The following is a 25,488-nucleotide window of genomic DNA, read 5'->3' as shown; positions in this document are numbered from 1 at the left end:
TTTAAAGTGCATATTTAGAATCTATTGACTAGCTCATATATTTGGAAAACAAAAACTCTCTCATATAAGACAATGTGTTCAATTTTGAGATTTATCCTACCTGTCACGTTTAAAGATTGAACTACATACTACTGAGTTTAAAAGGATCTGGCTATTGTTAATGTGTATTCAAAAGGTAATGGTAAACTGCTATGCTATTGCAACAATAATAAAACCAATACTGGGTGTATTTTAGAAATTGTTAATGCATGCTAATATTATAATGAAAAAATAACTTAATGAACAAGAGTCCTACCAGGTATGAAGAAACAATTTAGAAATAGACTTGTGACTTTAAAGCCAGTTTACACCTTGGAGAGCAATCTATAGAATTTTAGTAATACAAGGACCTAAAGGTTAAAAATAATAAACGAAAATTAAAGACTTTTTAAAGTAATAACATAGCCAATAGAACTTTTCTTCTCTAAATATGAATTTTCAATTTAATTCAATCAATACTTCTTGTAACATTAATGTTGTCCATCAAAGAAACATCTAGGGAGCACAAGCATGCCACATACTCAGAGATTGAAGTTTTAGCCAAAGAATATGTCATCATAAATACTCCTAGTTAGAGCCCTAATAAGAAACATAAGGATAATTTGGTTTAGGTTTAATAAATGTAGAGCTCTTTAGCCACTTAGAGCCCACCTGCTTTGCATGCTGTTCTAGTCCATTTAGTGTTGCTATGAAGAAATTCCTAGGCTGGGTAATTTACTTAAAAAAGAGGTTTATTTTGGCTCGTGGTTCTGAAGGACATACAAGCATGGTGCCAGCATCTGCTTCTGATGAAAGCCTCAGGAAGCTTCCAATCACGGCAGAAGTCAAAGCAGGAGCTGGTGTATCACATGGCAAGAGAGGGAGCTAGAGAAAGAGGAGGTGGGAGCAGGTGCCAATTTCATTTTAAACAGCCAGCTCTCCCATGAACTAATAATAGAATGAGAATAACAGAATGAGAACTCATCAGCAAGACCCAAAGTTTCTGGCAATTCATTACAGCAGAAATTCAAACTAATAGATGTCTCAATAAAAACGTGCTAAAATAATAAATAGATGAACGAAGGAAACATCAGGAGTAAATGTAAATCTCTTTCTGATATGAAACCAGCTATGAGATAAATATTATCTAAAATGTTATTTTTAATAGGATCCTGTTTTTTTCTCCTTATCCTTTAAAGATAAATCTTTAATTTTCCTTCATGTAAGATATGTGGGTTAGAAGGACGCTTGCTCACAGGTGATCTTTGGTGTTTAATCAGCTCCTGACTTTTACAGTGGTGTCAAATTCCACTGACCACGTTTTTACTTCTTCAAAGGGGACATCTGAAGTGTCTTCCTTCCCAACACCTTCTAGTCTTACCAGGAAAAAAGATTAGTCTAATTGTTGCAAGTTAAGGTTGTGACTTCCCTTCCACATTTTATGGCACACACCCACTTGCTGTTAATAGAAACAGAGAAAGAGACACTTTCCTGGCTTGGTACACCTACAGCTGATCTCTACAGCTGATCTCTGTTAATCAATTGGAGTTGAGTAACAACTCAACTCTACAGCTGATCTCTGTTACTCAACTGGAGTCCCTCTGAGTTGGCTATTACATTATAAGACTATTATTATTTCTTTCTCAGAATCCTACTCCTTGTACACATACAGCTATATTTTAAGTCACCAAAGATGAGAATTTAAGAAATCATAAATTTCTACTTGTTTTCACTTACTAATTTGGTCAGTGTTTTTTTAAGGGCAAAAAATGTGTAGGTCTATAAGTCAGTGGAGTTAAATGAGAGTTCTTAAAATATTCTTCTTCGTTAATTCTTCTTCTTAGTTAATTCTATATCTCTTTAATCTGAGCTTATAACTTCTTTTTTTAAAGTATTTGAAACCCTGACAATACTTGAGATGATCAATAATTTGTTATTTTTTCAGTATTTATGAGACTTAAATATAAAATTATAGTTGGAGAAGAAAGAAGTAAACAAATTGAGTTTGAGTGTTCAAATATTCAAGAAACATCATACAATAGCAATAGCAGGTATGTTTGCCAAAGATTTGCTAGCAAAATGTGAAAAATATATACAAATACACAGACCTCAGAAATGTGTGCGGATTTTTTGGTTTCATTAAAAAAAAAAAAGCATTCAGGTGGGCGCATTGGCTCATGCCTATAATAACAGCACTTCGGGAAACCGACATGGGCATATCACTTGGGGTTAGGAGTTCAAGACCAGCATGGCCAACATGGTAAAACCTCCTCTCTACTAAAAATACAAAAATTAGCTGGGCGTGGTGGGGGGGCACCTGTTATCCCAGCTACTTGAGAGGCTGAGGCAGCAGAATCACTTGAACCTGTGAGGTGGAGTTTGCTGTGAGCAGAGACCATGCCACTGTACTCCAGTCTGGGTGAGAGAGTAAGACTCAGTTTCAAACAAACAAACAAAACAAAAAACAAACTCAATTTGTTTACTTCTTTCTTCTCTAATTTTATATTTTAGTCTCATACATACTGAAAAAATAAATTGTTGATCATCTCAAATATTGTCAGGGTTTCAAATACTTCAAAAAAGTTAATAAACTCAGATTAAATAGATACAGAATTAAATAAGAAAAATGTCTTTCAGTAAGATAACTATCCTATATTTTTACATAAGAACTTAGTCTATGTGAAATTTCATATTCTCAAAAAGGACTTTTCACCTTAATAATGTCTTAAGATTTTTTTTTTTGAAACAGAGTCTTGCTCTGTTGCCAAGGCTGGAGTGCAGTGGCATGTGATCTCGGCTCACCGCAACCTCTGCCTCCCGGTTCAAGCAATTCTCCTGTCTCAGCCTCCTGAGTAGCTGAGACTACAGGCGTGCTCCATCATGCACGGCTAATTTTTGTATTTTTAGTAGAGACAGGGTTTCACCATGTTGGCCAGGCTGGTCTTGAACTCCTGACCTCATGATACACCCACCTGGGCCTCCCAAAGTGCTGGGATTACAGTCGTGAGCCACCATGCCCGGCTTATCTTAGGATTTTTCTAACATCAAGATTTTTGTCCAAGTTTTCTAAAAATACGTTTTAATTGTTAATATATTTTTATTTTAGAAATATGCTGTCATATTTGCAGGATTTATAAAACAGCTATCTTTAGTCTGTGGAAAGATTCCAATTCATACGGTGATCTGAAAATATTCCTCAAAGTTAATCTGGGCATGTTTTATCTTTATTTACAAGGGTCATTTTAATATTTATTATTTTTGGTGCTACGTAGTCTTTCTTAACATCATAATTGTTGGTTATATTGGCCTGACTGAGGTTAGCATTCTTTAGCATTGTTACCAAATATCATTAGCACTCTTCTGTCCTTATAACTAAAACAAATTGTCCTTTCCCAATATATACAAAACAAACAACAACAAAACAGAAACGACGCTAACATTTATTGGGCTAATTATAGAATATATAATTTAATTCTGAGAACATACCATGAAGATGAAAACTCCCCATATTACAGATGAAGAATCTTGGTAAAACACCACTTTAACCATGTTCCCAGGAAGATGGACTACAGATTAGATGTCCCATGTAACAGCAGGCTACTCATTGCAGCTAGGAAGTCCACTGCGTAACCAAAGTTGACTCTTGTAATTTTAGGGAAAACTAATTAATTTAATTGTGGCCTTTAAGTTGCACATATCATAAGACTGAACAACATTCTTCACCCACACTTGAAATGAAAAAATTACTTGTACTAATTTACAAATAAGGATTTGAACATAGGAATCCTCTTGCTTCTATACATAGTATCTTTCTCTAGACCACAAAAAAAAAAATCCGGATCGGGAGTATTGTCTTTTACTCCTAAAGAGCGATTACATTTTTGGTAAAGCTATTGTTCTTATTCATACATTTATGATTTAAGAAGTATTTTCAGTGCTTACTCTTACATACCAGTCACCATGTTGGTACAATTTGAACTAACATTAGGACTCTATAAATTTTCAACTCTTTAGGAATCTCACTCCTCCTAGTAGCCCCCATATTTTTAAATGTAATGTTTTACTATTTTCTCTTCTACTTCAGGGCTTAGAAAGAAAATTCTGTAAAGTGCTAGATATCTAGTCAGTATTTTAGATGGTATGAGTCAGACAGTTCTGGTCACAGCTACTCAATTTGGTTGTTGAAGCTCGAATGTGTGGCCATGTTCCAATAAAGCTTGATTCATAAAAATAGGCGATGGTCCAGGTTTGACCCAAGGGTCATAATTTCCCTTCACCATACAAACATGTTCAAGTCTTTCACATACTAAAGGTCAATCTTTGTAAAGGTTAACCTTCTAGATAATCTACCTTATTATTCTTTATCTTCAATATTTATGAATGGAATTGTTACACTTTTTCTCTATTTCCTCACCTCCCACTGAATTCTTAAATCATTGAAATCTTACTTTTGCCTTTATCACAACTTTGTAATGCTTCTCACTAGGGCTAAATCTAATGACATTTTTAGAAATTACCATATTTTATATCTCCATCAATGATTACACATTGGATCACTTTTTTATGTTTTGCATAACATCTTCCAAAGATAGCAGTAGTTTCTCTCACTCTATGTGCTGTCCAAGAACTTTGCCACTCTCCTGTCAAAGGGGGAATCGAATTCTTTTCACTTTAATCTGGATAGGCTTGTAACCAATAGAAACCTTAGTAGTGAGTGGATGACTTCTGAGGTTAGGTCATAAAAAATAATATGCAGCTTGAGTTGGAACACTTGAACCCTGTACCACCAGATAAGCCACTCTACTGTTCTGAAGCAGTAAAGAAGACCAAACTTGTCTGGGTGAAGAGACTCAATAGAGAAGCTTGAGATTAAATGAAGATAGCGATATGTGAGGATATCTCTCTGCTGCTGCAGCTCCAGCCGTCATTTGATCCAACTGCATCAGGCATCTTTGGCCAAGTTATTGTCTGAACGTTAGTGCCTCCCCCAGAAATTTACATGTTGCATTACATGTTGCTGTAACCCCCAGTGTTTTGGCATTTAGATTTGGGAGGTAATTAAGTTTAAATAAAGACATAAAGGTAGTGTTGCATTGGGATTAGTTTCCTTAAAAAAAAAGGAAGAGAGACCAGAGCTCTCTATCTCCCCACATACAAAAAGAGTTAAGTCATGGGAGCATGCATTGAGAAGACAGCCATCTACTGGCCAGGAAGACAGCTTTCACCAGGAATGAAATCTGCCAGTAAATTAACCTTGAACTTCCCAGCCTGCAAAACTATGAGAAACAAATTATCTGTTGTTTAAGTCACCCGATCTATGGTATTTTGTTATAGTAGTCCAAGCTAAGACAAGCCAGAACCACCAAAACAAGCTTTTCTTTTTTTTTTTTTTTTTCTTTTTTCTTTGAGACAGATTCTCACTTTGTCACCAGGCTAGAGTGCAGTGGCACAATCTCCGTTCACTGCAACCTCTGCCTCCCTGGTTCAAGTGATTCTCCTGCCTCAGCCTCCCAAGTAGCTGGGATTACAGGCACACGCCACCACACACAAACAAGCTTTTCTTAAATTCCCGACACACAGAATCTTAAAGATATAATGGAATGATAGTTACTGTTTTGAGCACTCAGATTGTGGAATGATTAGTTACAAAGCATTAAGCAACTGAGACAGAGTTTCAAATCACCCCTGCTTTTTTTTTTTTCTTCAGGCCCTGATTATTTTAAATGTACCTCTGCTTTTCTAATATTCTTTCTCATCCTATTTTACTTTGTTCTTCTTAAAAATTCCCAGAGGTATTTTGCATTCACAATTACATTCCCCCACATATCTCAAATTCTAAAATTCTCTAGACAAAATCCATTATCCTCACTGCTTTTCAAACGGTTCTTCCCTTCTTTGGAAATCCTGCATAGAGTACTAGCATTCATTCAGTTTTTCAAGCTAAAAAATAGAGAGTCACCATATCTCTTTCGTTTCCTTTACATTATCACCCCACATTGCAGTAAGTCCCTCATTCCTTGTGATTTTCTAAATGTTTTTTCCACTGTCAGTTGTTCTACATATCACTAATAGAATATTGCATAGCTGAAGAAAAAGTCTGATTTTCTCACTTTCTGTGGAGGAATCAGAAAAGAGTTTCAATAGCAGTTAAATATGCCTCATGCTGTCCTGACAGGCTATAGGCTAAAATATGTGCAGCCACCCATCAAAGTGCTCAGCAGATCTAAAAGGCCTTCCATTTACAAAGACATTCTCTGCTTAGGAGGCAAATGTGTTGAAGGGACCATTGCAGTATAGCTTATGCAAGATGCCCAGAGTCAATCACTTTGCAAAGGGGTCAAAGATAGGGGTCAATCACTTTGTGATGCTCAATTCTAGATACTCATCCCCGGCCAAATACTCACTCTTTTTATTGAAGACTATTACATTAGACACCTTTCCCAAGTAGGCCCGTTCTCTTCTCTTACTACTGTATCCTCAGATGCTCACTCCTGTGTGCTTGAGCAGCAGGCTCTTGCTTTACACAAACCTAGCATATGAGTCATCACTCAGCACTCAAGACACCAGATATTTACAGACCTTTTTTATCATTAAATGTTGGCCCCTTTCAAAGCATTAGTGGATTATTTGCCCACTCCCTTCCATCCAGCCCTTTGGTGACTATTTTTTTAGCTTAAAATTAAGAAGGTGTTAAGTTAATGGTTTTTGAAGAATTAATCTATGAATGAAGGATTAATATCAATTTGTGTTTGTTTCTTCCTCTAAAATAGCCAGAGATTTTGTTCTCTTAACTATGAGGATTTCAAATAATTGGTGACATTTTCTTATTATTCTTGTTTGGGAATATCGGAAGGAGATATTACCTCATAATTCAAAGTGGGGTTGAGATAAATAATATACTTTGGGGATGGAACAACCTATTCCTAAGAGAAAATTACCATATTTCTTTGAAGCTTTAGAGAATAAGTAGGTTCTTGGAAAGTCTCAAATTATAATACACAAAAGACTAAATAGACTATTTCAGGAACTTACTAGTATGTATGTTCACATGTCTGATAGTAACAGGTACAAAATAAAAAATGTTAATTATCAACTTTGTGAGAAATGTGTTAGTGTTTTCTGTTTCACATATATAATAAGACATTTTATAAGGAATATCAAAATAGTATAGAGTTCAGGAGTGAAGACATACGAAACAATGCTAGTTCAACCAGTAATTGCGTGGAGAGATCAGCAAAAAAAAGTAAGTAAAGAAAATATGAATGCAAATTTATATCAGTACGGTTACATGAAAACATGGTGTTCAGATAAAAATAGTGGAAAAAATAAATAAAAATTAAATATTAAAAAATCACAAAGGAAGAGATATAGATTAGTAACACATACGTGATAAATAATCCAGCATTTTTATTGTCAATAAATTGCTTTGTAGCTACAAGAAATCAGTATAGGTCTTCATTTGAAGTGTTGCACTTCAAAATAGGGAGTGGCTACATCCCTTATCCCTCACTGATAAAACTAAATATGGATCATTGTGTTCTGTTCTGGCCTTGATATTTTAATAGCACCGTAGGCGGAAAAAGGCTTAAAGGCAAGTAATTAGGATTTTGAAGGTTCACATAAAGATGGTTCAAACAAATGAGAAAATCATATTTTAAACAGACATTTGGTGCATGGACCTAGAGAAATTTCTATTACCAAGGAATAGAAATTACAAAGACAAAGAGTTCAACTTGATATAAATAATTCTATACATTGTTATATAACATTAAATGTTATAGTTATATAACATTAAATGTTATAGTTATATAACATTTTTATATAACATTGTTATATAACAATCTGATTGTTATAGAATTATTTCATTCAGTTTTTATTAACTTGAGCTGTTCATTGTTTCATTTCAGTTTTTATTAACTTGAGCTGTTCAATACAAAGGAAGTGTGACCACTCCGTGGAAGATTTAGCATTTTCTATAATGTCATAATTTAACACTTGGGCATTTACAACACAGAATAGGACAAAGAGGTAAAAATAACAATAACACACAAATGCACACACTGACAAGTGCCTCCTAAGGAAAGTGTATCTCCGTATAGAGAAGGCATTTTGGCCTGCAGAAAGCCTTTGAGTGTTATCCTGGAGTTTGAGGGGAGGAGTATAAAAAAGATTAGTATCTCCAGACTACCAAGTGAGAAGAACTTGGCATTTATTTAAATAACTTAGGAAAGTGAGTGAAATATAGAAATTACAGAGAAAGTAAGAGATAAGAAAGGCCTCTGAACTGGCATGAACCCGGGTACTGCATGCAGTGAAGGGGCCAGAGTAAAAGGTCTGGTGGTTTGGTAGCTGAAAACATAGACAGGATTACTGATGTTTAGTTTGTGGTGTCTGATTGATGCATTTATCCCTTCAGTCTCCTCAAGTCTGGATTCAGCCCTATTGTCCACACAGAGTGACAGATGAGAATGCTAGCACATTTTTATTTTGTTTGTGGAAATATGGGAAGGAGTAACATAGTTCTCATATAGGGGTAAAGTTTAGGTCGACAATCATGCAATTCAGAAGAAAAAGACTTGAGGGCCAGTAAGATTTTTTAATAAACTGAAAGGGATTTTATATGAGCTGATGCTTTTCCAGGGATTCACAGAACACATGGAGAAGGCTTTGGGTTTCTCATTGCTTGAAATTTTGGAAAGTGGGTTGATTTCAAATAAAGTCAACTCTGATAGAGAAAAGGAAACCTCAATTGTCATCTGCAGGCACTGAACAAACACTTGTTGAGTTGATGAATCACTATATAAAGCCAAAACCATTGCTTACGGGCAGACTAGATTAATTCCTACAAAGGGCCCAAATATTTCTTCCTTCTGATTGGCCCCAAAGTGACTCACTATTGTATTTTAGCACAAAAATATTTGCCAATGTAAATTTAAGAAAAAAATTAAGATTTTCATGACAAGTAGATTTTCAAGGAGAAAAACCATAAAATTCTGATTATAAATTTCTTCAGCCAAACTTAGAAGCTTATTTGGTAAACATCAGTTCATCTCCTATCTAATAGTGTGATGACAACTTCCTCCCCAGGAATAATACAAGGATTAAATCAAATGTCTCATGTAAGCAGGTAGTATGGGATCACATCATCTGGACTCAAATTTTAACTGGGGTAAATCAACAATGAGTGTCATTTTTGCAGTTCAAACATAAGCATAGCAATGGTTATTATATCATACATCTATTTAAAATAGTATGGTATATAATGTAGCACTTGTTTTAGACAGTTCCAAAAGTACTCAATTTTCAGCAATTAAATACATGTAAAGCACATGGCTCACGGCACTTAGTATGCGCTCAAAAAGAACAGCTGTTATGATTTTATTGATATAAAAATAGTAATGTCATTTTTATAATAATTACAATTGAGTTTACATTTTAAACTAATAGAAAAATATACAGAAATGTGAAGAATATTGAAGCTAATATTGAATTCCAACCTGATCATATAAAAATCAAGAAATCACTGTCTAAGCGCCTACAAGATCAAGATTGAAAAGTTTTATGCATAGTTTGATGTCTACCCACTAACATCCCTATTAAACAAGAGAAGCATTTAAAAGTTTGTTGCATGCCTTCTCCAAAGGTAGTAAAATTAATTAGGGAGATGTGCAGGCTGCTGATTCATTTGGTTATATCTTACTAGCTAAAGTGCAAAATTTCCCTGCTAGGTCTGTTGCCTAAAGGAATTTTGGTTGATTCATCACCTCTTTCACTGATAGGGTTGATCATTGCAAATGACTTTATTGACCCATGGTTTGGTTCAGCATCATATGCTCCAGTGAACCAAGCAACAAACAGCTGCTAAGTGCAGGTGAGAAGTCGTCATGGAAAATTCAAGAACTGAATCAGCATACTCTCTGCCACCAGGCTCCCGTGCTGTCACAGATTTCTGAATTTCTTATTTGACAGGGATAATTTTTAAAGGGACTTGTCCTAGAATACTGTATCTTCTTATGGACTTTCATGACTTTTAAACAGTCATGGAGAGTGCTGTAGTTCTAGAACCCAAATTCCAGATACCTAGATTGTTAGTCACAATCATGTTACACTTTTAATGATTTAATACATGTCGATGAAAATTTCAAGCCAAATAAAATTGTGATAAAGTAGTATATAATATTTAAGAATTGAAAAAGTATGTTAGGAATCATCTAATGACTTTAACCACTGCCCTGGCCCCCAACACACACACACACACACACACACACACCCCTCTACATTCACAAATCCATTAAGACTCAAAGGTAATTCAAGAGCAGAGAGATTCAGAGTGGAGAAATCTCAGCTGGTATCAGCTGCTTCTACCAAGCAGCATTATCAGCTTCTCCTAGTTAGAAATAGCCTGACCTTCATGACAACTCTTCTATTTAGAGCTGCTCTAAGTCTTTCTTCTACTACACTAAGTTTAGGGTGAATTGGCAATTATGCTTTATTGTTGTCATAGGTACATAACAAATGTTTGTTAAGTAGGTGAATGAAAGAGTAAATTCTTAAGTTACATGCAATATTATGAGAATTAGAAGACGAGCCACAGACTGCAAGAAAATATTTTCAAAAGACATATTTCAAAAAGGTCTATTATCCAACATACACAATACATCCTAAAAGTCAGCAGTAAGAAAATTAACAAACTGAAAAAAAATCAGCAAAAGACTCGAAGAGATGTCTTAACAAAGAAGATAGACAGAAAGTAATATAAAACAATGCTCCATATCATATATCATTAGAGAAACGCAAATTAAAACAATGAGATACTGCTACACATGTGCTAGAATGGCCAAAATTTAGAACTTTGACAATATTGAATGCTGGCAAGGATATGAAGCAACAGGAACTTACATGTTTTGCTAGTGGGGAAGATAAATTACATAGCCATAGTGGAAGACAGTTGGCCAGTTTTTTACAAAACTAAGCAAATCTTACCTTGCAATCTAGAGTCATGTTCTTTGGTACTTACCCAAATAAGTTGAACATTTACATACACACAAAACACTGCACATGGATGTTTATAGCAATATTATTCATAATTGTCAAAACTTGTAAGTAAGCAAGATATCCTTCAATAATTGAGTAGAAAAATAAGTTGTGCTGCATGAGGACAATGGAATATTTTTCCGTGCTATAAAGAAATGAGCTATCAAACCAAAAAGACATGGAGCAACCTTAAATTCATCTTACTAAGTGAAAGAAACCAATCTGACAAGGCTACATATTGTATGATTCCAATTATAAGAAATACTGGAAAACTATGTAATCAAAAAAAGATCAGTAGTTGCCAGGGGTAAGGGTGGAAGGAGAAATGAATAGGTCAAGCATAGAAGATTTTTTTAGGGAAGCTCAACTATTCTGTATGAGTCTATAATAGTGAATCCATGTCATTATATATTTGTCAAAGCACATAGCATGTACAGCACTAAGAGTAAATCCTAAAAAATAGTCTATTCAAAAGAGAAAAAAATTAAATGCAATAAAAATGGTTTTCTAAGTTGAAATAATTCCAGGTTCATGATTGAACATTAGATATGAAACTGATTTTTTTCACCTCATAATGTCTTCATTATTATTTCAGTATCTAAAAGAATTCCAAAAAGTTCAAAACAAATGACATCCTGCATTTTTTATTTGAAAATATCAATTATACGGTATTATGCTAAGAGCTGCCTCACAAGTTCCAAATGAAATAGGCTATTATGAACAAAAAGTGTATGCAATAAATTTTACAGCAATATTCAAAGGTATTACAATAAAAATTTAGAGAAGTTTAATTATAAAATTCATAGACATAGTCTCACAAAAACCAGAGATCTATAACAGAAAAGAAAATAGGTGACCTACTTTATATATTCACAAATCCAAAGGGTAAGATAATTTAGTGGGAACTGATTTTTCACTTAAAATAGTTAATATATCTAATAAATTTTTGGAAATAGAAATAGAAATTAGTATCAAGAGTTTTAAAGTTGCTTGGGGACAAGGAGAAATATGAGTTTGGTACTATACACAAAGGAATACAGGATATTATTGTTCAATAATGCCTAAAGAATCTTCCCAGAACATGAGAATATTTGAGAAAACATTTCAAGGCAATCTTATGTACTTATGTTACTAAGCAAAATGTGGAATGGGGTTAGTAAACATTTTAATAATATGATACATATAAAGGCATGGTTGCCAAAAATGAATTGATCTGAATACTGTATGTGATAAAAATGTGTTTCACCTGCATTTAGTATTATGATGTTAAACAGAATTAACTAGAACGTTATATTCTAATATATCTTATAATTATTATTAAAAATGCTATAATTACTGTCTTGTAATTATTTTCTTCTCTTAAAGGTAGTATTTGACCAGCCAAAAAAAACCGAAAACTGGACCTTTATTCTTTTATTTGTAAATTTAAAACAGTGTTGTGGAATAAACATTATTGCGTAACTTTCTTAATTTAAAATTAAAACAATATGAAAAGGCATAGTATTTAATATGAATAAAACAATTAGGTTTAAATCATAGAATAAGTTTGTTTAGCACTTCTACATCTTTAACATGGTTATGAACCACCTGAGGATAATGTTAAAATGTATATACTTATTCAGTTAATGCTGGTGTATTTCTATCATTTTTAACAAGCTCCTAGTTAATGTCAATTCTACTGGCATATAGATCATACTTTGAGAAGGTAGGGTTTGTTTTTTAGCATGGTGACCTAACTAATCTAGATCATTTTTTTCCACAACACATGAAAAACTTAACTCCAAAAGTATCAGTAAGAGCTGACTCACACAGAGTTAATCATTACTCTAGGAGTTATAACATGACAGCAAAAAAAGCATAAATGTCTCTGCAACAAATAATATATTTTTATTTTTCAATTACTTCACAGTTGAAAAATAGAGGATGGGGCAGAGTGAGAAAAAGTATATTGGTGTCAACGGAAATGTTGACATATGTGAGAGCTCATAAATGAAAGTATCATCTAAACACAATAACAAAAGTCTGAAATTTACAAGTTAAAATGTAGACAAACAATTGTTTCTTGTGTGATCAGCATTTTGAAGCACAGTTTCAAGCTTAACAGAACAAGAATATACTTTTATACTTTTGGCATAGCCAGGTCTAGAATGGCTTCTTAATCTTCCCCAATTAAATTGTTGACAATAAGTTCAACTCGTTTTTTGTGTGTTTTTTTAAATAAATAAAATTTAGAAAGGAAACTACTTAAATGTCAATTTTTTTATTATACTTTAAGTTCTAGGGTACATGTGTACAAGGTGCAGGTTTGTTACATATGTATACGTTTTAAATTGGTGTTCATGAGTTTGAAAATCTTTTGCTGCTGCAGTTCAGGTACCCATTCACAGGCTCAAATTAAACAACTGGTTGTGACAAATCTAAAGAGTACTTAGTATGCACAAAATACCAACTGATATGTGAGAGAGCTCTATTGCTTAGGTAACTCATTTATTTACATTACATCTAGTACCATAGTAGTCACAAAAGAGCTCCTTAAACTCATATTATTAGCCGAAACGAAATGGGGCTCTGATCTTGAGGCTAACATTTGAAATTAAATAAACTAGTAGAGAAGCCTATGTGTGAAGCCTATGTGTGATATATTTGCCCCAGTAACCTCTAGTTATAGAAGGAACCCATTGTAAGTTTAATCTATGACTATTAATAAGTACCCTACTTCTATCTTTTGATCAAATTAGATGTTACCCCATGATTTAAAAACCATTAAAGACTTATTCACAACATCCATTTTCCTTAGCATAGTAATAATTATATACTTCCACAATCGGTTCACCTATCTCTCCAGGGCCCATACTTCCTGCTTCCTCATAACGACCTTACATTTCAGCCATGGGGAACAACATGCAATTTTCACATCCCTCCATAATCGTTCTTAATCTTCCCACAATTATTTCTTGCATTATTATCACCGTTTTATTTATTTATTTATTTATTTTAGATGGAGTTTCGCTCTGTCACCCAGGCTGGAGTGCATTGGTGCAATCTCTGCTCACTGAGACCTCCACCTCCCAGGTTCAAGCAATTCCCCTGCCTCAGGTTCCTGAGTATCTGGGACTACAGGCACATGCTACCATGCCAAGCTAATTTTTTGTATTTTCAGTAGAGATGGGGTTTCACCATCTCTCTGGTTGGGCCAGGCTGGTCTTGAACTCCTGACCTCAGGTGATCCACCTGCCTTGACCTCCCAAAATCGCCATTTTAAATACAACTCAAATATCAAGTGCTCTGGAATCTCTTTTCAGGTTTAGCAATGAACAAGGCAAAGTTAATTTCTTCTTTATTGTCTGTTCCCTTTTGCATAACATCTTGCATTTAAAAACATTTTAGCAGTAATTAAATGCTGTATTACTTTTGGCATTTTAGAGGGAAGAAAATTTCGTGAGGTTTCCATTTGGCTCTTTAACCCATAATATTCTCACTGTAAGGGTCAGAGATCTAACAGAAAGACATTGTCTTTAGCCAATTATTTTTATATTAAGTATAGTTTCAGGAAGTAAGGAAAGAATTATGATGTAGTTTAACAAAATAACTGAGTTCATTATGATTTAAATGTACGGCAAAACTTTATATATCACATGACCACCATAATCAGTCAGTTTGGGAGATCACAGTATATTTTGGGTCACCAGAAATTAGCACCACTTCAAAGCTAGTGAGTACATTTTAAAAATTGATATATTTTTTCTCTTTCATGTATGATCACCCTAGTGAGTCACCATAGCTTCCTCTGAAGAAGGATTTGGCGGAAATTTACAATGTATCCCCGATGCAGAATAGCTCTTCTTTACTCAAGGGAATCCACCATCCCAGTTAATTAAGTTGTTTCAGATATATGTGAACTGGCCTTGTTTTGAGAACCAGTTAAGGGGCCGTGATTTTTCATTATGGGAACTCAAGTCAGGTTTCTGATCATAGACCTAAAGTTGTTGTTGTTGTTGTTGTATATACTCAGTAAAATTTTAGTAGAAAGAGTATAATCATTGGCTAACAGCAAAGATCCTTGCAAGTAAAATCCTGATTACTACTTAGTTCCTGCTGCTTACTTGGTAAGTGCAAAATCTTAGCTGTGGTGGTTAATTAAGCAATGCTCCTTGGCTTCTATTCCTCTGGAATCTCTCCAACTTCATTGATATCAGGAAGCCCATATCAATGGTGGCATCTCCCACCATTACATCTCGACTGCTGTGGAGGGCACTACAAAATGTTTAAATTGGTGCTTGAAATATTCTGGTACTCTCATCTTTACTTATTTCTTAGTGCTTTTGTGAATGGAATATCCTGAGACCTCTAGGTGGGAGACAAGTGAAAGAGAGTGGGGAGTAAGCCTGCATATAATCAATGTGCTTCAACATTCCAGTCTTCCTGAGCCTTTGCGTCCTTCCTTGTATGTTATGACAAAAAAAAACAAAGTTCCAGCATTTTAACCTTCTAGAATGTAGGTCACTGTTGAACACACTTTTCTGTCAACTAACCAACTAATCCCTTAGTGCTATATTCAGTTGTGCAAGCAACCCTATTAAATATAGATCCCTGGTAGGTACACCCATACTGAAGAATTTGGCCAAATCCAGTATTATGTTTTGTCATCTTTTGTCTAATTCTCTTAAAATCTAGTACCTCACACAATTCCCTGATTTTTGCTGACATAAATTAACAAAATCTTGCAAATATTTTGAAGTGCCAGCTAATTCCTCCTGGGCCAGATTTTATATATATTCTAGATAAGGCTGAGCACTGACTCTAATTAGTAAAGTCAGGAGATACTAAGGGCATCACTAAATCTGGAAGAAAATGGGCTACTTTTGCAGGGCAAGTACCTCAGGTGATTTACTCTGGATCATCAAGTAATAGAAGGCTAGGCTACATACTCAGAGGAAGCAGAGGAAGGAAGCTTCCGTTGCTGACAAGAGAGACTCAGTTGTTTCAAATTTCTCATTGTAACCCAAAGCCACTCAGATGGCCTTAAAAGCTTTCTGATTCTCTAGATTTTTTTTTTTTTTTTTTTTTTTTTTTTTTTGAGACAGAGTCTCACTCTGTCACCATGTTGGAGTGCAGTGGTGCGATCTCGGCTCACTGCAACCTCTGCCTTCCAGGTTCAGGTGATTGTCCTGTCTCAGCCTCCCAAGTAGCTGGGATTACAGGTTCATACCACCATGCCCAGCTAATTTTTTTTTTTTTTTTTGTATTTTTTTAGTAGAGACAGGGTTTCACCATGTTGGCCGAGATGGTCTCAATTTCCTGACTTTGTGATCCGCCCACCTCGGCCTTCCAAAGTGCTGGGATTACAAGTGTGAGCCACTGCACCCAGCCTAATTCTCTTGATTTAAAGCCAGGAGCTTACATGTATGATTTTTTTGGCTTGTTTGCTTATTTGTTTATCTGTAAGCTGTCAAGTACAATTAAAATGATGATTTCATCTTATAGTCTTGTAATCACCATTACGAACAAAGAGTGAAAGACAGTTACCGCTTGGTTACACGATATTTGCTTCAGAAGGCATATACCACAAATAAACATAGCTGGCTGTTTGAGTAATTGGAAAAGCGATTGCATACTACAGATTACTTGTACTCCAATTACCATTAGCCAATTGTTCAATACTGTATTCAAGGCCAAACGCCATGATCAAACCAATTCCCTGGACCCAATGTTGGTAGCTCACTCATTTTCTGTTATCAACTCTATTCACTCAAGCATGAACTCTTTATTCAGTCAGTATTGAGTGAGGCAAACAGAAGGCACAGCAGTTATTTCAATAGAATATTTAATACATTTCTTGGAAGATTGAAAATAAAGAAGGAAACAGCAAGGTAACAAATATTTTAAATGTTGGAAGCAGCCACCATCCCTAGGGCTGGGAGAACAAAAGAGACTTCTTTGGTTCTTTTTCTAAGATCTTTTAGATTCAAATAAATGCTTTTTAGAAAGTGACATAAACTTTCAATTTACACTCTCTGTGTTGAAGTATATTTTTCACCTTTTCTAAACAAACGACTTTGAAATATTTTGTTTTCTCAATGACAGCTACTTATGGAGAATATGAGAACCTAAAAGATGGAGAAGGGGCCCCATGGAGCAATGGAATAAGCAGTGCCTGCCTGGTGCTGTAACCAATGAGGTGTGGCACAGTGAGGCTAGTTTTAGGAGTACTAGCAACAGCTGGAAACCAGAAGCAAATGCTTCTGGAATTGCCCACTGCTGTGGAGGTGAAGAGCATTATGAGGTCAGGCTGACAAGGGAAGCAAATAGAAAAGAAAGGAGAATGTGCTTTTTGTTCATCCTGCTTTGCAACTCCATATAGTACTCTCTTGGCAGATCCTAATGAGTAGCAAGCTGGAAAAGGAGAAATGTTCTTTCAGGAGCCTCAGTCCCAGTCCAGCATCATAGAAGAGAGGACAGACTGGAACATTTAAACACAAAAGACAACAGTTTAATGACTGGGACAGTTTTCTTCCTTGTCTACTAGATGGAGAATGCCTAATCTGTTTTATTCATCTTTGCAGCCCCTTGAATAAGAATAAAATGTCATATTTAGGACTTGTTCAGCAAATTTTTCTTGGATGCTTAAATGAAGGTTAGGAAGAAGATAGTTTAGATCACACTTTCGAGAACTGTGAATTTAGAAGCACTGAGTGTAAATATGAGTCCTGCTATTGTTCGTATGTCTGTGATTTTGTCAGTCATTCTTCTAAGCTTTTTACCTCTAGAACCTCACTGAACCTGTAGATTAGCCCTATAAGGTACATGCCATTATTATAAAGACGACAAACACAGGCTGACCAATGTTAAAAAGCCTTCTCTAAGGTTCTAGAGTGAATGTGGCAACTTAACCTAGTGTTAAAGAAAATGAACTTGAGAGACAGAAGGACCTGGATTTGAAACCCAATGACCTACTCTCTTTTTCCCTCTATCAAAGGAATTTTATAATTGGGTTTCAAAAATTCCTTTTGGAAAACCTTTAGTATTCTCAGTGATAATGTTGCTGCTATGGGTCAAAATCTTCTGTCATTTAGATTGAAGAAAAACTTTATTAAGTAATGCTTTTAACAATACATTGGTTAGTTCTTGAGTTCAAGTCAAGGAGTTAATTATATTGGTTTATGACAGAAGCACTCAATAACTAGATGGTAGAAATGATACCCTAAGACCTCTGCCAGCCAACAACTAAACTTTATGAAAAAGAATATTAAAAGCAAACTAAAATTATTAAATGAATGTCAAGAGTGGGCATTTCAGAATATAAATTAATTCACTAGAAAAAATATGCTAACATACATATCCATATACAGAGACAGAGACGGCAACTGAGAGAAAATTATGGCATTTTAAAAACATTTTCTATCTATTCCTCCGAGGACTACTAAACATCTTGAGAAACTGGTCGTCTTATTTATGCTTCATACGCTCATTTGTCTGTGTATTGTTTCAAGAGTCCTTCCAAATGTAATTAGTTTGTGAGCAAGCTAGTCCAATCCTTTGCCTCCAATATTAACATCTTTTAAATTCAAATAAATGCACCAAAGGGGGGCATAAGCAAATCTCTAACTCGGATTTTCTTCCTTAAAGAGCTTTCTCTCACCAAGTACTTTACATTTTGTTTCTAAGGGATATCTAATCATATTCACTGCATAATGCACCCATATTCATCTCTAACACTTTCTATTTTGAAGGGGCTTATACACATTAACCCACCTATTATACTATAACTGCATGCTGCTTTCAATGAGTAGGCAGGAAAACAGCTGCAGAGCAGTTCAGTGGGATGGCTACGAGTCGTGTACATACCCACCTTCATATAATATTAGAACATGAGACTGTTTAACCAACTACATTGCCCTCCATTTTAAATGAAAAGAAAAGGGGAATGGAGAGGAAAAGAAAGTCAGAGACATTAAAACATTTTCAAAATCATTTATATAGCTTGTACTACGAGCCAATATTTTGAATCATTCCTTCAAATAAACATGCTCGGCCAGGCGCCATGGCTCACACCTGTAATCCCAGCACTTTCGGAGGCCACGGCGGGCGGATCATGAGGTCAAGAGTTCGAGACCAGCCTGGCCAATATGGGGAAACCCCATCTCTACTGAAAATACAAATAATTAGCCGGGCGTGGTGTCATCCCAGCTCCTCGGGAGGCTGAGGCAGGAGAATTGCTTGAACCTGGGAGGTGGAGGTTGCAGTGAGCCAAGGTCACACCACTGCACTCCAGCCTGGGCAACAGAGCAAGACTCAATCTCAAAAACCACAACAACAACAACAACAACAACAACAAACTCTTACCATATAATCCAGCAATCATGCTCACTGGTATTTACCCAAATGAGTTGAACACTTACATATACACAAAAGACTGAACATTAATGCTTATGGCAGCTTTATTTATGATTGTCAAAACTTGGTAGTAACCAAGATGACCTTCAGTAGATGAATGAATAAACAAACTCTGGCTCATCCATACAATAGAGGATATTATTGAGTAATAAAAAGAAATGAGCCCTCACACCATAAAAAGATATTGAAGAACTTTAAATGCATGTTGATTAAGAAAAGCAAATCAGCAAAACCTACCTACCTTATTTCAACTACATGACATTCTGAGAGACAAAACTATGGATATATTAAAAGATCAGTGCTTGTCAGGTGTTACGGAGAAGGAATTGAAGAAGGCATGACTAGGTGGTGCACAGGAGAATTGAACGGCGATGAAAATGTCCTGTCTGATACTATAAACATGGATATACCTTATTATATGTTTGTCAAAATTTATATAATATACATTACAGAGAGTCAACTCTAATATAAACTATGAACTTAAGTTAATAATGGTGAATCAATAATGGTTCTTCCATTGCAACAAATATACCACACTAATGCAAGATGTTAATCATAAGGAAAACTGGCAGAGGATGACTGGTATGTAGGAACTCTCCTCTTTTCCACCATTTTTTGTAAAGCTGAAACTGATTGGAAAATAAAGTCTGTTCATTAAAAAAAAAATGAAGTATGTGCCATAGATGTTTGAAACCCATTTGCTTTGCCTGTCGTAAAACAATGTTCGCTATACATAATGCCTCACTACTGGATCTTCTTTCATTTTATTTCTGCCAAGGATGGGTGAGAACGGATAACTTTTAACCTATGAGTGACACTAGTATATCTGGTAGACAGGTAAATAACACTACTCTCTTTTAAACCTTATTCATATTATGATTAATAAAATCATGTTCTAGTCTGATTCATTATCTTCCTCTATTCTCAGTAACCTGGGCCAAGATCCTCTCATTCACAAGTTAGAGTGACTGCAGTTTAGTAAACAGCAGGGCTGGCTCAAGGATGAAGGTACATGACTCAAGACAGAGTTCTAATGGACAGGAAATAATGCAACAGAAGAGGCACCCTATGGACCCATCTGAAGTTACAGCTAAGCAAAGTACAGGTGATTCTATTTCTATGTTATTCTGACTTTATAAAAACAACTATACCCAGATATACACACACATTCTCATCCAATCATATGCACACATAGTTTCACAAAGACAAATAGGCCAAGGAGTAATTTTGTAGAGAAAACAATTCAGTTCATTGATCATAGCAACAAGAGAGCAAATAGAAACCAACATATACTTTCTAATTATTAACATCATCTAAGTCCATTAGAGTAAACCCAATAGACGTGAGTCCTCTTGTTTCCTTACAAAGCCTAATATCAACCTATTATATTAAAAATTACCCATTTCAGTTACTCATTTTTCTACTTTCCATGTCTCTAGAGAGAATTTTTCTCATACTCTGTGAGACATAGAAATATTACATGACAGTGACACCTCTACGTCTTTACCATTAAATAGAAAACATGAATATATCCCTTTCATTGTTATGTTTGTCTCTTGATTCTTGGCCAAATTTTGCAACATACAAAAGTTTCTATACAGTTGTTGCATTTTCATTTATTTGTCTTATTTTCAATTTTAGCCCATCTCCATTTCTGTGCTACTTTAATATAAAAGATAATCTCTTTTTAGAAGACAGTAAAGTCCTTAACATATTTTATTTATGGTTTGCATCAATATATAGCATCGGAATTCTCACTCAAGTCACATTGCTTAATAATTTATATTACCAAAATCTAATTTTGTGAAAAAGAACAGCATTATATTATATACCAGTAGATGGGGAATGATTTCCACAGAACTTTGTGTATTGTATATGCTTTGTATATTGTATATGCTAGTTGCATTCAAAATTCACAATTATCAAGGTATGTAAATTTTCAAACAGAGAAAAGTAACCCTATATATTTACTCTGAAAACACCAGTAAAGGAGATATCTTTACCATTTTCATATTTCCATCTTATTTGAGCAACTTCTCTTCTACACTGATAAGTCAAGGAGCTATTCAATAAATGATTGAACTCCATGATTCATTGCTTAGGATTCCTCCTTTTCTCTCACTTCTCAAAAGAAATGTCACTCACATTGTGTATGTCACTTCTTTCTCTTTCCATGAGCTAGCATCATTTGAAAAAAGCTTAGACTGACTAAGTAAGTTGCCTGTTCATGGACTCATTATTAAATGCTGCGTAACCCCTAAACAAGTCCTGCAGTAAGAGAAGATCTCTAACTGCTGTAGAGATGGGAGGAATGTTTTTCCATTTATTAAGAAAGTCTACGGTGCAATTCAATATACATGGCTTTCAAAAGTGATAAGGGAAATACCCTTTCTTCCCATAATACACCCTCCCATGAACCTCTGTGTATATAATGATAACTTTATATAATGTCAGCATACAATATTTTCTGGAATTAAAAATGCATTTTCTATGCCTGTGTGGATAGTAAAACATTCTTTTATCTTCAATTCTTCCATGCCTATTTTTGTAAAAGAAAAAAAAAGGTAATATTCTCTTTTTAGCTGCCTGCTGATCTCGTCTCCTGAAAGCAAACTGCATGGAAGCCACAGTCATTGAGTTTCCGTGCTGTCCCTAGAGATGTGGAGATCATGTAAAGGATGTGTCTTCCCTCAGGTTTGGCCTTAATTTTATATTTTATATTTCTTATGATGCTGTTTGCATAATATATTATCTTTACATTTGCCTAAAATAGGTCATATTAATATTTCAAGCCATTGTTATTTTCAAAGATTATATACAAGAATATTTTAAAGACAGTAAGCTTGAAAAGCATAGGATATATCTCATTTTCCTGTGAAAATAAGGGCTTCTTATTGATCTTAAATGTTTCTTTGTGTGGGGAGAAGAATAAAGCTACTTTTAAAAGTATTCACATTATAAAAATAGGGAAAACACTTCAAGAAAGCTCTATAACCTCTTTCAGTGGTTTGATGAGTATAACACAGGAAGAAAGAGCCCCCTAATGGCTCAGATATCTATAAAAACAGAAGAGGTTGTACTTTCTCAATTCTTGTTTCACAATGGCTAAAATGAGTAATCAGGAAAGGTATCTGATACTATGGAAGCGAATGGAGAGTTGAATAAAAGGTCAACTAGAGCTCTCTCAACAATGTAAACAATAGTGAGAATCCCTAAAATGAATTGGTGAAGTAAGCTGTTAGATTTCAGACTGAGGGTGATGCTTACATATGTGACTCCTAGCACACTTGTCTTCCTCAATTATGTTTGCAGAGAAGCACTGATCTGGAATGCAGGAGACATATTCATTACACAGTTGGAGAGTGTGAAGTGTTTTTTAAAAACACTTTCTTTTTTTCCAATCATTGACCATTTCCTGTTAATAATATGGGAAATCAAATTTCTTACAGGAGAAATTACAGAATTTGTAAGAAAACAAAAAAGAGAATCAAAGTAATATTGAGTACAAGCTAAGAAGAATGTCCTAGTGCAAGAAGCAAACAGTGCTAAGAAATTAAAAGTATTTTTGAAGGAAGAGTATGTCTATTCACGGAAAAAAAACTTACCATTGATGTTATATCTACTTATGCTAAAATTTTAATGGTCTCATAAAAACACACACAATACAATTAGAATTACATTTTTTTAATTGTATATAAGTCAATATAGCCCATAAATAAGTACCAGGAGGACACTGAACTGTATAAAACAACTTGGATACTTAAGGTTGTTGCAACAAAAATTATAAAATTCAAAGTAATTTGTATATTAAACTTAAAAATGAGTAGAAGAATTAGTTAAAACAAAGTCACATCCTTGAATGAGATGTCAGATTTTTTGCATAAATAAAATGGAATTATTAAAAGCAATCTGAATATTATAAGCAAAACAATAACTAAACAAGGTTATAATAGATTTAAAACAAATTCTGTCTGTGAATTTGGCATGATACTGCAACAATATACATAAATATATGGTCTACAGTGCCAGTCACCATTCTCAGTTAACGGTTTGGGATTTGTCCCCCAAATATAATACTTAAAAGAAATATATATATATGTATTTATATATATAAAAGAAATATATATGTATTTATATATATAAAAGAAATCTATATATATTTATTTTAAGTATTTTATATATATATACTTTTTTAAACAAATGACTCAATTTAAAAACAAAAACATCACTATTCTCTAATACATATCTCTACTTCCTAAGACCAACTGTACTTTCCAAAATTTATATCAACAATTCAGTTATTCGCTTCTGATACGATTATATCAATAGAATACCAAGGTAGCTGTAATAATACTTGCATTATTAGGAAGCATCTAAATATCATCTCGCATTTAGAAGACAAAATGAACGTCATAAAATAGTGTTTTTCAAATATGCATTTTTAATTAAAATATAAATAAGGGTGAATAAAACACACAAAAACAACTATTTAGAGTATGTAATAATTCTAAATTCAGACATATGGGCTACCACTAAGGTTGGCAATCATGTTCTTTTTTGAAACGTTGAACAACATATTAAAAAGTTTTGCTGACTTATCACAGATGGCAGTTTGTTCTTTGATTAGAAGAGTGACTCAGGGAACTTCACTCAAAAGGACAGTCAGAGCAATTCTCGGGGTAAAATATCTCTTAATTAATCCAAAAGCAAACAAATTGACATAACAATGTCACACACCATTTGAGTTCCAGTAAGCATTAAATAAATCCTTTCTGTCACAATGTTTTATCCTTAGCAGTTAATATCTGTGACCTACAAAACTAAGGTCAATCAAATACATCAGGACTGCATTGCCCCAGCTCATTATTTCTAGTCCAACCCATCAATTTCAGATATCATTTTAAAAAACTCTATTCTTCCCAGCAGACGATTTAATATGCGCGAAGTTCCCATATATTCACAGATGCTTAACCCGCACGTAGCATCACTGACATGCAAAACATTAATTGATGCTACTGCAGGTAAGCAATGAACTCTAAAATAGCTAAACATCTCCAGAGTCACATTTCTTTGCCTTAGCTCAATACTTTCTTAAGCACAAATGCTGACCATCAATAACAGGGCAGTCTAATGTCACATCATTTAGCAAATATTATGTTTGTATTGAAGAGTTAAAACTGCAATCAAAAGACAGATTTAGAAAAAAAATAATCACTAGCAATCACCGAAAAGCATATGATAGCATCTACGTCTGCATAAAATATAATAACTGATAGTTAACACAGCAATGGTCCTTTCTTGATATGCTATTATTTACCAAAGTTGTTTAACAGCTAAAAACAATATTTATGAACATATTGTAAGGTTGTCACAAAAAAATGTACTTTGTATTATAAACTTGGCTTATTTTTCTTCTTTACGTGGAGTATCTGCTACAGAAACTTACAATGTAGTGACCTTATTTTTGAAAAAAAATCTGTACCTGGAGATATTTTTAAATGCAAATATATTAATATAAACACAGTGTGCATTTCCATATTTCTAAATCAACATACTTGTGTATAGAATTCACTTTAATGCATCATGGAAAACTCAGTTTTAAAAACATGCAAAGCTATGATGTATTTTGCTGCGAATAATTAAAAAGAAATCCAGAGATAAAAATTGAATTTCCTTACCTGGAGCGTGAAACGGTTCCTGTTCAACGCTGGAAGAAAGTGGAACTGGAAAGGGGACTTGATTTTTGTTTTCTTTTGAAAATCCGCTTTAATGATGCAGGAGTAAGATGAGCTATTCCAAGGTGAAGTCTGTTATTTCTTGCTGGAGCTCAGAGCTGACATCCTTTTGTAAAAAGAAAGGCACCTCAGTAAGTTGTTCACTGAGGGAGCTGCAGAGCAAGATTATCGGGCACAAGCAGTCACAGTAGTGATGCTATGGAACGTGCACTGGCTTCCTCCCCACCTTGTGTTCCTCTCTCTCTCTCCCCCCGCTTTTTTTTCTCTCTCTCTTTCTCTCTTTCCTTTTCACCCTGACGCTCGCTCA

The 25,488-nt window shown here is 34.5% G+C and overlaps 1 protein-coding gene across 1 annotated transcript in view; it reads right to left on the bottom strand.

Moving 5' to 3' along the window:
• CDH18 (cadherin 18) overlaps positions 1–25,146 on the bottom strand; it is a 1,104,389-nt gene extending 1,079,243 nt beyond the window's left edge. The window contains exon 1 of the mRNA XM_055367740.2: positions 25,125–25,146. The gene's annotated coding sequence lies outside the window, so the exon portion shown is untranslated. The remainder of the gene's footprint in view (positions 1–25,124) is intronic.
• Positions 25,147–25,488: the final 342 nt, after the last annotated feature.

This window comes from Gorilla gorilla, chromosome 19, assembly GCF_029281585.2.
Source record: "Gorilla gorilla gorilla isolate KB3781 chromosome 19, NHGRI_mGorGor1-v2.1_pri, whole genome shotgun sequence".
In the NCBI taxonomy this organism is placed as follows: Eukaryota; Metazoa; Chordata; class Mammalia; order Primates; family Hominidae; genus Gorilla; species Gorilla gorilla.
The sequence above is the reverse complement of the archived record's forward strand: the minus strand, read 5'-3'. Positions and strand labels throughout refer to the sequence as shown.